The sequence below is a fragment of the Bubalus bubalis genome, chromosome 17 (genome assembly GCF_019923935.1).
Source record: "Bubalus bubalis isolate 160015118507 breed Murrah chromosome 17, NDDB_SH_1, whole genome shotgun sequence".
Taxonomy (NCBI): Eukaryota; Metazoa; Chordata; class Mammalia; order Artiodactyla; family Bovidae; genus Bubalus; species Bubalus bubalis.
The window spans coordinates 55,217,790-55,231,979 of record NC_059173.1 but is presented as its reverse complement, the minus strand read 5'-3'; the positions used below and the strand labels follow the sequence as shown (position 1 = coordinate 55,231,979).

General features: G+C 43.1%; 1 long non-coding RNA gene across 1 annotated transcript; it reads left to right on the top strand.

Annotated features, from left to right (window-relative positions):
- The first annotated feature begins 414 nt into the window (after window positions 1–414).
- LOC112579969 lies at window positions 415–2,620 on the top strand. The gene is made up of 2 exons (XR_003104325.2): window positions 415–2,264; window positions 2,552–2,620. It is a non-coding gene; the product is annotated as an uncharacterized LOC112579969 (long non-coding RNA).
- The last annotated feature ends 11,570 nt before the right edge of the window (window positions 2,621–14,190 follow it).

The window sequence follows — 14,190 nt, the reverse complement described above, 5'->3', positions numbered from 1 at the left end:
AATATTATTGTGAGATTGAAGCTCATTTGTCTTACAAAGTTTTACACACATCTATGTATATACACTGGAGAAGGCCATGGCACCCCACTCTAGTACTCTTGCTTGGAAAATCCCATGGATGGAGGAGTCTGGTAGGCTGCAGTCCATGGGGTCGCTAGGAGTCGGACGTGACTGAGAGACTTCACTTTCACTTTTCACTTTCATGCATTGGAAAAGGAAATGGCAGCCCATTCCAGTGTTCTTGCCTGGAGAATCCCAGGGATGGGGGAGCCTGGTGGGCTGCCGTCTATGGGGTCACACAGAGTCGGACACAACTGAAGCGACTTAGCAGCAGCAGCAGCAGCAGAATGTATATACACGTGCTTTTTTTTTTTCTTTTTAAAATTCTTTTCCTATTTAGGTTATGACAGAATACTAAGCAGAGTTCCCTGGGCTATACATTAGGTCTTTGTTGGTTGTTTATTACATACACACATTTTAAAAAGTAGACCAAACTAAAAGTATTCCCTGATTTCATTTTTTTCTAAGTGTCAGAGAGATTGTTCCATATCAGTTTAAATTTAATTCACTTATTTTAATGGCAGGATAGTTTCCATAGAAAGAGAGTGTTCTATATTTTATTTAACCACATACTCCTCCTCCCTCCCAGCTGATGGACTTTCCACTATGATAGATTCATTTTATTATAAACACTGTGTCAATGAATATCATTGCAAAGAGATTTGGATAATATGTAGGAATATTCATTTGGGACAGAATTGAAGGAGAAAAAGCATGGGATTGAAGCATATACCCATGAACACTGTAACAAACCCTGCCAAGTTCCTTCCCAAATAATTAACTTGCTCACACTCCCGTCAACAACCAGGGCTCTCTCCTCACACACGTTCACTGACATTGGAGGTTAACCATCTTCCAATTTTTACTAATCTAATAGATAAAAGATGATATTTCATCTCAATTTGGATTTCTATCATAGTAGGGAAGTTGAATATTTTTTGAAGTATTTACTGGTTCTCTCAATTTCTTTTGTATTTCTCTTCTACATTTTGGTGTCATGCATTCTATAATCGTCTGTCGTTTTCTTAGGCACCAATTCTGTTACCCGTTTTCTATCTGACTTCTGTTTTTTATTTGTCTAGTTGTAAATGCCACTCATTATGGCAACGATGAGAGAATACAATGAAAGACAGTGAGGAGGTTATTAAGCGTAATGAATTGCTTCACCCTCTCTGAAGACCAATGACCTTCGAAATAAGAGGAGTATTTTTTAATTTCTTTCTTCTTCTTCTTCTTTAGTCTTAATAGCCACTTGTATTTGCCACAGAGCAAACCTGATGCAAAATCTCTGCTTAGTTGCTTCCCACATACTTAATTAATAACCATTCTACTGTATCCCACTAGAGGGTAATGTTGGGCTAAAGACCAATCCCTGTGACTAACTTTGAGGCCCACGTTCAACATATTCTGGTTAAAGTTTTACATCTCTAGTAAAAACTAAAAGGATACATTGCCCTTAACTGCTCAATACAGTTAGGGCAGAAAAGGAGGGCAGAGCTGTGAATTCAAGTGTAATAACTCAAAGCATATCAAGAAAAGCTTGATAGAAGCATCTGCTCAGGTCACACTCTGCAGAGACAACGTCAGGAAGCCAAAGGATCAAAGGAAGAAAAGATTACATGCAGGAGAGATGATGTCCTCCATGACGCAAACATTACCTAACATGAAATATCTCCAGAGGATTTTCTTTCTGCTTAGGATGTGGTTTCCTCTCGGGTTCGTGGCCTTAAACTGGCAACATTCGCTTATACAGCCATGCCAGGGCCAGGCGGTCCCCAGAGGCTCAGTGCCCTTGGCTAGCACACCTCTGCCACCTCCCATCGGGCTGGCCTGAATCACAGATAACTTCTGGTGGCCTCCCCTGACAGTCAGAAGCTCAGGAAAAGCGTGTACAAAAATCACGTCCCAAAGCGCAGTCCCGGTCATCCTCCAAAAGGTCCTGCCCCTCTCCAAAGGCACTTCCGTCTACCGCACTTTGTATTTTCTCTGAAAAAGAGACGCTTGCAAAAGCTCCGTTAAAAACATGAAAGGTCTGATTGAAGAAACAAAGGTCAAAATGATCCACGTGCAATGAGACAGTCATTCAAAAAGTAAACGGTGCTACTTCTAAAATAATAAAACCTTAACCTTGACGGAGGGCTCAATGCCAAGTGGCCCTTCTACCAAGAAAGCTCTCAGACAGCGACACCTGCAGACAAAGCTGGGTAATGCTCTTTCTTAGTTTGGCAAGGGCGGGCGGGCGTGGGGGGCAGAGAAAGAGAAACTGGAGAGAAAGACGGATAAGTTCCCTGTGTGAAATAGCTAGGCCAGGTTTCAAATTCGGTGAGTCTAGTCCCCTTGGAAATGTTCACGTCCTGTTTCCGATTGGCACCTCTGGCTGTGATGGTCAGGGAAGGGGTGGCGCTGACTGAGTCAGGACCGGCAGGTGGGACGACCACGGGCTTACCTTCCCTCATACATTCTCTGCTGCTCTCCCTCCCCTATCTTACAGACGGAGTCTTTGGAAACCGAAGGAGATCCTCCACTCCCACTTTAAAGTCTCTAACCTGAGAGCTTGGGGGAAAAAAAAGAAGAGGGAGTCGACGAAGCAGAGGGTGGGTCAGTGGAACCACCTCTTATGGGAAGAAGCATCTCCCCGCCACACAAACCTCTGCCCTTTCCTACTGACTCCCTTTTCTATCTTCCCTCTCTCCTCCCCTCTGATTGCAGCTGCCATGGAAACTCTGTGGGAATAAAAGCAAACCTGGAGAGTTTAGAGGCCCCTCAGGTTCCTAAGAGGAATGAATTAAGAAACTCAGTAAAACCACTCAATGAAGCTAAGCTTGTGGACAGACTTGGCCCCAGTCATCTGTCCCTTCCCCCTGCCTGTATTTAAAAAAATATAATATTTAATATAATACTACCTGAAAAATGTCACGAATCAGAGAGCCATTTGGGTTCAGTCCTGTGCCCAGACATGAGCATCTAGTGTCCTGTCTTGGGCCCCATGCTTTGTCCACCATGTGAGTCCTAGAGCTCCCTACCCACCGCTCCAGGAGGACCATGGAGACTGGTGTGTGGAATTGCATTACCTTCACCATCTCCATCGCACCCCAGACCTGACCCTGTTATTCTTGGCTGAATCTTTTTCCCCATCCTGCTGAGATGTGGGCACCCTAGAGCACCAAGGTGCCTGTGAGTTGCTGTTGGGAAGACTGTTTACAGAGCTATGATGTATGAGCTGAGGTGTCACACCATATGCACAATGCCTCTCCTGTGAGAAATGGGGGGTGATAAGTTGTGTTCTCAATCTCCAATTCATGTCCCATTGACTATAGCCCACCAGGCTCCTCTGTCCATGGGATTTCCCAGGCAAGAATACTGGAGTGGGTAGCCATTCCCTTCTCCAGGGGATCTTTCCCACCCAGGGATTGAACTCAGGTCTCCTGCATTTCAGGCAGATTCTTTACCATTGGATACTTTGCAATATGTTGAGGCATGTGTTAGGCATAAATACTGAATCGAGGTTTCTATTTGAGAATTGCTAGTGGTGTTGGAGAAGACTCTTGAGAGTCCCTTGGACTGCAAGGAAATCCAACCAGTCCATTCTAAAGGAGATCGGTCCTGGGTGTTCTTTGGAAGGAATGATACTAAAGCTGAAACTCCAGTACTTTGGCCACCTCATGTGAAGAGTTGACTCATTGGAAAAGACTCTGATGCTGGGAGGGATTGGGGGCAGGAGGAGAAGGAGACAACAGAGGATGAGATGGCTGGATGGCATCACCGACTCAATGGACGTGAGTTTGAGTCAACTCTGGGAGTTGGTGATGGACAGGGAGGCCTGGCGTGCTGCAGTTCATGGGGTCGCAAAGAGTCGGACACGACTGAGCGACTGAACTGAACTGAACTGAACAGTGCTTTTCTCTACAGCCCAGATGGGAGCATTTCCCCAGGCAGCCTTCCGTCCCCGGCTGCTTGTGTCTGAGTATTTCTCCTTATCACACACTAGACAGATGGGGGCGGGTGTCCCCCTCTCTCCTCCCTGTGACCGCAGGCCACCTCTCTCTCAAGAAACATTAGAGTTCATTTAAAAACGGAAATTTAAACTTCTCTGCCTCTTCTCACTATTTACAATAAGAAGAAGCCATTTTGTTTTTAACTGGCAGTAATCATGGCTCAATTTGTACCAAAGATATTGAAATATAAGCTTATGGCTAGAGCATACGGTACAGCCTAATTAGTTTCACAGAGATTTTGATTTAGAATGCCTCATATACGAAAACCAAAAATTCAGAAAATGTATGCAAAAGATGCTTTACTTGTTTCAAATCATTTGATATTCATAAAGATTTCTAGTACAAATCAATTTTTACAATCCAGATAAACTAATTTATGTTTAAAGGTATGAATCTATTTTAATTTTTCTAGTTAAACAATAACTTCTAATACTATAAGGATCAAGCATCTGCTCACCCTTCTTAATCTTTAAAAAGATATGTTGTTAACTATATGATTCTACTTCTGGGTACAATAGATTATCTGTGTCGGATTGACTCTATTCAAGAACAGCTAGAAAAGCTGGATAAAATACCAAAACTGAAAACAAAGAAACTATGAAGGCATGAGGAAACGATCAAGGCAGCTAGGACTTCAGGGACTAAGGTCCTGGAAAGAATGAATGTGCATGGAGGTGATCCCAATGTGCATGGAGATGTTTAGCTTTTCTCCTTAGAATAAGGTAAAGAGGTGCAGGGCAAAGAGGCTGAGAAGCTAAGCAAAAACCAGTGGTGGCAAAGAGGCAAAAGTGCTGAGCAGAGTTTTCAGTCGTCTCTCTCAGGCTGGAGAGACAAAAACTGGAGTGCAGGAATGACGCGGCAGCCAGGCCTTGAGGAGCCCAGACCCTGGAGAGGATGTGAGCAGTGAGAAGTAAATTCCATGCTGGTTACTCCTTTGCCTTCGAGGTTTCTTCTGATTCCCAAGCAGCATGTGGGTGACGTAAATCAGAGAAAGACAAGTATCATATCACTTACATGTTGAATCTATTAATAAAAAATGATAAAGGGACTTTGCTGATGGTCCAGTGGTTGAGACCTGTACTTCCACTGTGGAGTGGGGAGGGGAGAGGGGGGCCTGGGTTCAATCCCTGGTCCAGGAACTAGGATCTGCATGCCACGTGGCACAGCCAAAAAAGAAATTTAAAAATATTAAAAACTTTTAAATGATAAAAACGAAATTATTTACAAAACAGAAATAGACTCTGAGACGTAGAAAACAAGCTTATGGTTACTCGATGAGAAAAGCAGGGAGAGGGATGCTAACAAACAAGGACCAATATATAGCACAGAGAGCTGTATTCAATCCTGTAATAACAGTGTATAATGGAAAAATATCTGAAAATGATTTATATATATATATAGGTGAATCACTTTGCTGTATACCTGAAACAATGTAGATCAATTATACTTGAATTTAAAGAAAAGAAGTTTTGAGCCAGAGAGTTTAGCAAAGAAGCTAAACAGGGCACATCTCAAAATGGCAATGGCCCAGAAACCTGGAGTAGAGCGTTAAGGGACAGTTTCTAAGTAAACATCCATGCAAGCTATTTCATTATGAAATCTAGCAGGGCAAAGAAATCCCCCCGGGAGAGCCATCAAAGGTCATTCTAAAGAATCTCCTTAAAAAAAACTAGGAATAAAACCACCATATGACCCAGCAATCCCACTACTGGGCATTACCCTGAGGAAATCAAAATTAAAAAAGACACATGTACCCCAGTATTCACTGCAGCAGTATTTACAATGGCTAAGACTTAGAAGCAGTCTAGATGTCCACTGACAGATGAATGGATAAAGAAGCTGTGGTACATATATACAATGGAATATTACTCAGCCATGAAAAAGAATGTGTTTGAGTCATGTCTAACGAGGTGGATAACCTAGAGCCTATAGTACAGTGTGAAGTAAGTCAGAAAGAGAAAAACAAATGTTTTATACTAACACATATATATGGAATCTGGAAAGACAGTACTGATGGAACTATTTGCAGGACAGCGATGCAGTCCATGGGGTCGCTAAGAGTCAGACACGACTGAGCGACTTCACTTTCACTTTTCACTTTCATGCATTGGAGAAGGAAATGACAACCCACTCCAGTGTTCTTGCCTGGAGAATCCCAGGGACGGGGGAGCCTGGTGGGCTGCCGTCTATGGGGTCACACAGAGTTGGACACGACTGAAGGTATTTAGCAGCAATGGAGACACAGACATGGAGAACAGACTTATGGCCATGGGTGGGGAAGGAGAGGGTGGGACATACAGAGAGAGTAACATGGAAACATATGCACTGTCATATGTAAAACAGATAGCCAGTAAGCATTTGCTGTGTGATCCAGGAAACTCAAACTGGGTCTCTGTAACTACCTAGAGGGGTGGGATGGGGTGGGACGTGGAAAGCAGGTTCAAGAAGGAGGGGACATATGTATCTCTATAGCTGACCCATGTTGATGTTTGGCAGAAATCAACACAATATTGTAAAGCAATTATCTTTCAATTAAAAGTAAATTTAAAAACAAAACCAAAGGTCATTCTAGAGATCCCTGGAAAACGGTGCAAACGAAGCTTTATTCTCTTGTCTGTGAGATTCTGGCATCTTAAAATTGGTCACACGTGTCTCCAAATAATCACCGTAACCACACAAATAAAATATAAAAGAGAACACTTTTACGGAATTTTAAGCACACAAATGTGCATGCACGTGACAAAGTCTGCATATACCCTGAACTCTCCCTTCAGACACGGCAGCTTCAGAGGCGCGAGATGACACATTTCCCTGGGGAGTTCCCATTCCCTGCCCCCTTAGCCTTTCACACTCCACACTGACACAGCAAGGTGAGGATACGTAGAGGCAGTGTTTTATTTCACCCTGTTGTATCATGCTGTGGAGGAAATAAAATCCACTGCTTCCCTAGTGTCAGGGTTTCCCGTCCCAGACACTCGGGATCAGGGTCTCGCCGCACAGGCCAACAGTGGTTCTTTCTCAGGCAGCACACGGCTGAGCGGCCTCCTGGCCTGTCTCTGATTTCCTCGTCGTTGGAAATAGGCAAACCATGTTTGAAGCAACAGATTCAGACATCATAAAGAAAGTTTCCAACATGGATGAAACTACAGATCATCTTACTAAGTGAAGTAAGTCAAAGAGAAAAAGATAAATATCGTATGCTATCACTTACATGTGGAATCTAGAATACAACACAAACGAACATAGCTACAAAACAGAAGCAGACTCACAGACATAGAGAACAGACTTGCGGCTGCCAAGGGGGAGATGGAGGGAGAGGACAGGAGTGGGAGCTTGGGGCTAGCAGATGCAAACTGGTATATGTAGAACGGACTGGGCTTCCCTGGTGTCTCAGACAATAACGGATCCGCCAGCAACGCGGGAGACTTGGGTTCCATCTCTGGGTGGGGAAACGGCAATCCGTTCCAAGATTCTTGCCTGGAAAATTCCATAGACATAGGAATCTGGTGGGCTACCACCCATGGGATCCAAAGAGTCAGACACAACTGAGCAACTAACAAACAACAAGGTCCTACTTTATAACACAAGAAATTATATTCAATATCCGGTGATAAACCATAATGGAAAAGAATATGAAAAAGAATGTATGTATGTGTGTATATATACATATATATGTATATGTATAACTGAGTTACTTGGCTGTATAGCAGTAATTGACACAACATTGTAATTCAATTTGATTTCAACAACAAATACTTTTTTTTTTTAAAGAATGGTTTCAACATAACCTCAGTTGGTTTTTGTTCCTGTCCCCAGTGTCTGTGTCACATGAGGCTGCAATCCCTAACCTTTGGCCAAGTTGTCTCTGCCAGGCAGGACACACCAGTCTGAAGTTTCCCCTTGTCCAGGAGATTAGGAAGAGGAGGGATGAGGGAAGGAGAGGATCCTGGAACTGGGCTGTGACCTCTGACCAGGCCACCATGTCCCCATCAGAGCACTGACCCAGCACTTCCACCCCATGTACCAGGAACATCGAGGCTTTTTCTCAGCCGGAATGTCCCCATTTCACCCTCATGCCACTCTTGGCTGATCTCAGTATAGAGATCTGGGATCCAGCTCTGCTTCTCCTCTGTAATAACTGCATCCCGGGGTGGGTCACAGAGTCATGGACTCAGGAACTCAGAGTGTGAAGCCACTTTTCACATCCTTCACTAAAACCTTTAGTTCAATGCTTTGGCTCCTGACGACCTGCACAGTGGGCATCAAACTGCATTCATAAAAAATGCAATTGTTCTGATCACTTCTTATGCCCTTTCGAGGTACCACATTGCAGTTACTAAGATCATTACTTGTGGCGTTATTTACTTGTGACCTCTCAATATCACTATAATTATGATTACGGTCCCCATTTTATAGACAGGAAAACAGAAGTATAAAGAGATTAAATATGATGTATATGGGACTTCCCTGGTGGTCCAGTGGTTGAGAATACACCTGCCAATGCAGGGGTCACAGGTTTGATCTCTGGTCTGGGAATATCCCACATGTCATGGAGCAGCTAAACCTGTGCACCACAAGCAATCAAGCCTGCATGCTTAGAGCCTGCGCTCTGCAAAGAGAGAAGCCTCCGTGATGAGAAGCCTGAGCAACCCAACTTGAGAAAGCCTGTGCGCAGTAATGAAGACCCAGTGCAGCCAAAAAATAAAAAGTAAATTAAGAAAAAAGATGCCTGAGGTCACACGGATTGCAAATGGTAGATTCAAATCCAGGTCCTTCTGAAAATAAATGTGATGCTCTGAATTAATCTTATACCAAATTACCTGAAATTTAATACGTGTAGTGAGAGAGAACTTATTACCCAAAATAATATCACAGTCCATCTCTGATCGCCCCAAGTAGAACATTTTTTACATTTAACCCTAAATCTGACCACCTGTACTTTCCACTCCTCAGCATTAATTCTTTTCCTTAATCATATACAGAACAACTCTAACTGTCCACTGCCTTCAAGTATCTGAGGACAAGAAGGTCCTGCTCTCTAAGTCACCTCTGTGTTCTCTGCTCCCGCCGACTCTTTGCAACTCCATGGACTGTAGCTTGGCTCCTCTGTCCGTAGGATTTCCCAGGCAAGAATACTGGAATGGGTAGCCATTTCCTTCTCCCAGCGGGGTCTTCCAGACCCAAGAATTGAACCCAGGTCTCCTGAATTGCAAACAGATTCTTTATCATCTGAGCCACCAGGGAAATCCCTGCTCCCTTTACTAGGCCTCAAACCCTATAAAGCTAATTTTTCTAAATCTCATATATTACCTTCCCAACTCTTCCACCAGGTTCAACTGAAAATGACATGAAATCAAGTGATTTTTAAAGCAAAAGTGTTGTTTATTTTTGTCTTTGTAAAACTTTCAATAATGTATATAAACTGAGTAAAAGAATGTTTGTTTCAAAAAAAAAAAGAATGTTTGTTTCATGTGATTTGGGGGTAATATTTGATGTGACTTATAGAAAAAATATGATATATCTAGCCATTACACACCTTCAAAACTTAGCAAAGTATCATGTCACAAATACATTTGGGATTAAAATATACACACTACTATATATAATATAGATAACCAGCAAGGACCTACTGTACAGCACAGGGAACTATATTCAATATCTTATAATAACCTATAATGTAAAAGAAGCTAAAAAGAATATATATTCTATATATATATATTTAGAATATATATACTGCACACCTGAAACTAACACAACATTACATCAACTATATTTCAATAAAAATTTTAAAACAATAAATAAATACATTGGGAAAGCATTTTGGGCATCATTTAGAGATTGAGAGTCTGGGGGTCAGACAGATTCCAAGTGTACCATGAAGTGGTTATGTGACCTAGATGTTACTTAACTCCTCTGAACCTCCGCGTTTCCGCCTCCCATGAAGTGGGTAATGGTAGTACATCAATCCATACCTCAGGGGGCAGCAATGGGTAGCGTGAGATGTGCTCAGTCGTGTCTGACTCTTTGTGACCCTGTTGACTGTAGCCCACAAGGCTCCTCTGTCCATGGGATTTTTCCCAGGCAAGAATACTGGAGTGGGTTGCCATTGCCTCCTCCAGGGGATCCTCTCCACTCAGGGACTGAACCTGTGTCTCTTGCGTCTCCTGCATTGGCAGGCGGATTCTTTACCACTGCTCCCTCTGAGAGAGCCATGAGGACTAGTGTTAAATTTTGTCAAGTGCTTAGAGAAGCTTCTGTTAACTTTTCATTAAGTGCACGAAGTGGATGATCTTTCGGAGGGTTATAAGGATTATGTTCATTCAGTGCTAAGCATAAGGAGTGATCGATTAGTAAGAATAACCTAGTGATTCATACCTATCACAAAAGTGAAGCATTCGAGGCTCAGAGAAGTTAGGTAATCTGTCCACACTCACCCAGTTGAAAGCATCTTAGAATTGAACATGGGCTACTTGTCGTTCTCTTAATCACTAGGCTATACCATGTTAATCGGGATGAAAATGGAATATTTTCTCCTTAATTTGGACCTCAATAGACTCCTTCTCTTTGGGCTGGACTGGACCCCATCCTGCCCTCTCCCTACCGCTGCCCTGTTCCTAAGGGCAGGCTCTGTCCCTCCTCACGCATCAGTGCGCAGAGCAGACACTTGTGGACAGAACATGCCCAGCCCTGCAGACACACCCAGACGTGCAGAGCTAGATCTCACCTAAGGCTGGCACTGCCTCTAGTTTGCTGCTATAAATACTTAACTGTCATAATCTTCCTACATATTGACTTTTTCATATATTGGCTAATGATTTTAAGATAGCTATCCAGAAATAGAATCGTTAGAGGAAAGGATATGGACATTTCTTGGCTCAGGACATGCCGCCAAACTGTTTTCTAAAAGAATCATGTAAATTTATACTGCCATCACTAATATAATGCTGACAAGATAATTACCACATTTTAAATATGCATAATTTACACCACTCACAATTTGTATTTATGATAGTAAATTTAAAATGTACATGTAAATGTTAAAATAATTATGCTTTTTGTAGAGACACTGTATTAATTTATTAGGTGAAGTACATTTTTTTTATTAGTGATGGTAAATATATCAGTCTATTTTAAAGGTTGTATTTCTTCTTTTATAAATTGTCTCTTCTGTCATTTGCACATTTATCTCTATAGTTATTATCTATAACTACAACATGATATTTCCTACTGGTGGTTAATGAGAGAATTATGGGAAAGTACAGAACATTTTTCAAATGTACAGCATTGTTATGCTTGTTTAATATTAGTACAAAAAGACATTTTGTTCAGAGGTTCCTAGTCGACCACAGTTTGTTGTTCTAAATTTTATTTTTTATTAATTTTTGTTGGCATATAGTTGCTTTACAATGTGCTAGTTTCTGCTATACGGCAAAATGGATTAGCTATATGTTTATATATAGCCCCTCTTCTTGGATTTCCTTCCCATTCAGGTCCCCACAGAGCGCCAAGGAGAGTTCCCTGGGCTACACCGTAGGTTCTCACTGGTTACCTATTTTCTCCATAGTATCGACAGTGTAAATATGTCAGTCCCAAGCTCCCAGTTCATCCCAGCCCCCTTCCCCCTCAGTGTTGTTCTAAATTTTAAGAGGGAAGTAGGCGTTTACCATCCCGTAGCTACGTCACAAAAGCTCTGCTGCCCTTGCTCACACTGCCCTGCTCTTCACCTCTCTACTTCTTTGTGCCAGAAGAGCAGATGGCTGAGCCTTTGGGGACACCGCCCTCTCCCCTACTGTTCTCTCCAACCTGAGGCAAACTTTCCCCTACTTCCCAGAGCCTCCCGAAGGGGTAAAGGAGCCTGGTCCTTGGAATCCAGAACCATTTCCGAATCTGGAACGCCTGTGACCTCTGATGGGTGCCCCACAGGAGACTTTAACTTTTTTTTTCTTTTTAACCATACCACGTGGCATGGAGGAGCTTAGTTCCCTGACCAGGGACCGAACCCACACCCCCTGCATTGGAACTGCAGAATCCTAACCATTGGACTGCCAGGGAAGGCCATGGAAGCTGTGACTTCTGCTTCTTCTGGACCCTTAGTTTGGCTTTCTGGCCAGCACACCTCAGATGCTCACTCGTCAGTCACTGAATAAACCAAATCTACCTTCTGGAGAAGTCTCTTAACTGACCACGCCCACCCAGCTAGAAGTTAACATTCCAGAGCTCGAGGCTGTCCTTCTCATAGTCTCAGAGCAATCGCAGTTCTCCGGTCACAGATCTCCTCTCCTTATCTGTTCTTAGCTGGTCACAAATCTCTCCCTATCTGTCCTTAGCTGGTTGGGACCACAACCTTTCCTCATTTTTAACAGACCCTTTCTCACGTTCCCTTCTTTTCTAATAGCTTTCATTTCACCCTCTCCTCTAGCCTGTCATACCCTGCCTTTTAAAAACATGAGCCTAAAGGAAACAAAATGACTTTCCGTTTACCCTGCTTCTCCTTCAGAAATGTACTACGACTTCCCTTTATAATCATAATTCCAAAATTCCACACCATGCACTGTATCCAACTCATTATGAAGGTAGTGTTGGAGGAAAGTGTAAAGAGAGTGGATGCCAGTCCTAACTTCTCAGAAAAGAAAAGGTTGTTCCAGCTTAAAACCACAACCACTGCGTTATGTCTCACAATTTCATGGGTCAGGAATTTGGGCAGAACTCAACTGATATGGTATGGTATGGTCCCATCACTTCATGGCAGACAGATGGGGAAAAAGTGGGAACAGTGACAGATGTTATTTTCTTGGGCTAAAAAATCACTGTGGACAGTGAAATTAAAAGACACTTGCTCCTTGGAAGGAAAAGTGAAAGTGAAAGTCGCTCAGTCGAGTCAGACTGTTTGCGACCCCATGGACTATATAGTCCGTGGAATTCTCCAGGCCAGAATACTGGAGTGGGTAGCCATTCCCTTCTCCAGGGGATCTTCCCAACCCAGGGATCGAAGCCAGGTCTCCCGCATTGCAGGTGGATTCTTTACCAGCTGAGCCACAAGGGAAGGAAAGCTATGACAAACCTAGACAGTGTATCATAAAGCAGAAACATCACTTTGCCAACAAAGGTCCATATAGTTAAAGCTATGGTTTTTCCAGTAGTCATATATGGATGTGAGAGCTGGACCATAAAGAAGACTGAGCTCTGAAGAATTCATGCTTTCGAATTGTGGTGCTGAAGAAGACTTTTGAGAGTCCCTTGGACTGCAAGGCGATCAAACTAGTCAATCCTAAAGGAAATAAACCATGAATATTCATTGGGAGGACTGATGCTGAAGTTGAAGCGCCAATACTTTGGCTACCTGGTGCAAAGAGCCTTTAATGCTGCGAAAGACTGAAGGCAAAAGGATAAGGGGGACGCAGAGGATGAGATGGTTAGATAACATTACCAACTCAATGGACATGAATTTGCGCACTGGGAGATAGCGGAGGACAGGGAAGCCAGGTGTGCTGCTGTCCATGAGGGCGCAGAGAGTCAGATGCGACTGAGTGACTGAACAACAGCTGGATGACCCTTCTGTCCTACTCCAGCGATGGAGATCACGTGGTGTTTTCAGCTGGCAGGCGGGTTTATCCGAAGAGTCCAAGGCAGCTGCACTCTCGTGTCTCCTGCCTTGATAGGCAAGGCTGGAATTGCCTACCTAGGGCAGGCCTCTCCAGCATGACAGCCTCAGGGAGGTTGGATTTCTTACATAATAACCCAGAGTTCCTAATGTTTCCTTAGGAAAGGACGTTATAGTCCAGCGTCAGAAACCAGCGGTGCTGTCTTATTCATTAGTAAGGCATGGACCAGCCTTCCTGGATGCAAGGGGAAGAGATATGCACCTTTGTTTTCTGATGAGAGCAATTTGCGAGTATGCTTTAAAACCACGTCAGATGGAACCACTGTGAAAGACAATGCATAGGGTTGGTGGGTTGGGTTGTGGGTTGGGGATTATCCAGTTGACAGCAGTTCACCTTTTATGCATTATAACAAACATTCCCAATCTGCTTAGCCATCATCCTCACAACCTAATAACTCTACCACAGCTGCACTCCCTAAGGTGATCAATTATGTTAGAGCCAAATCCAATACTTTCCTTTGTTTTTATTCTCTT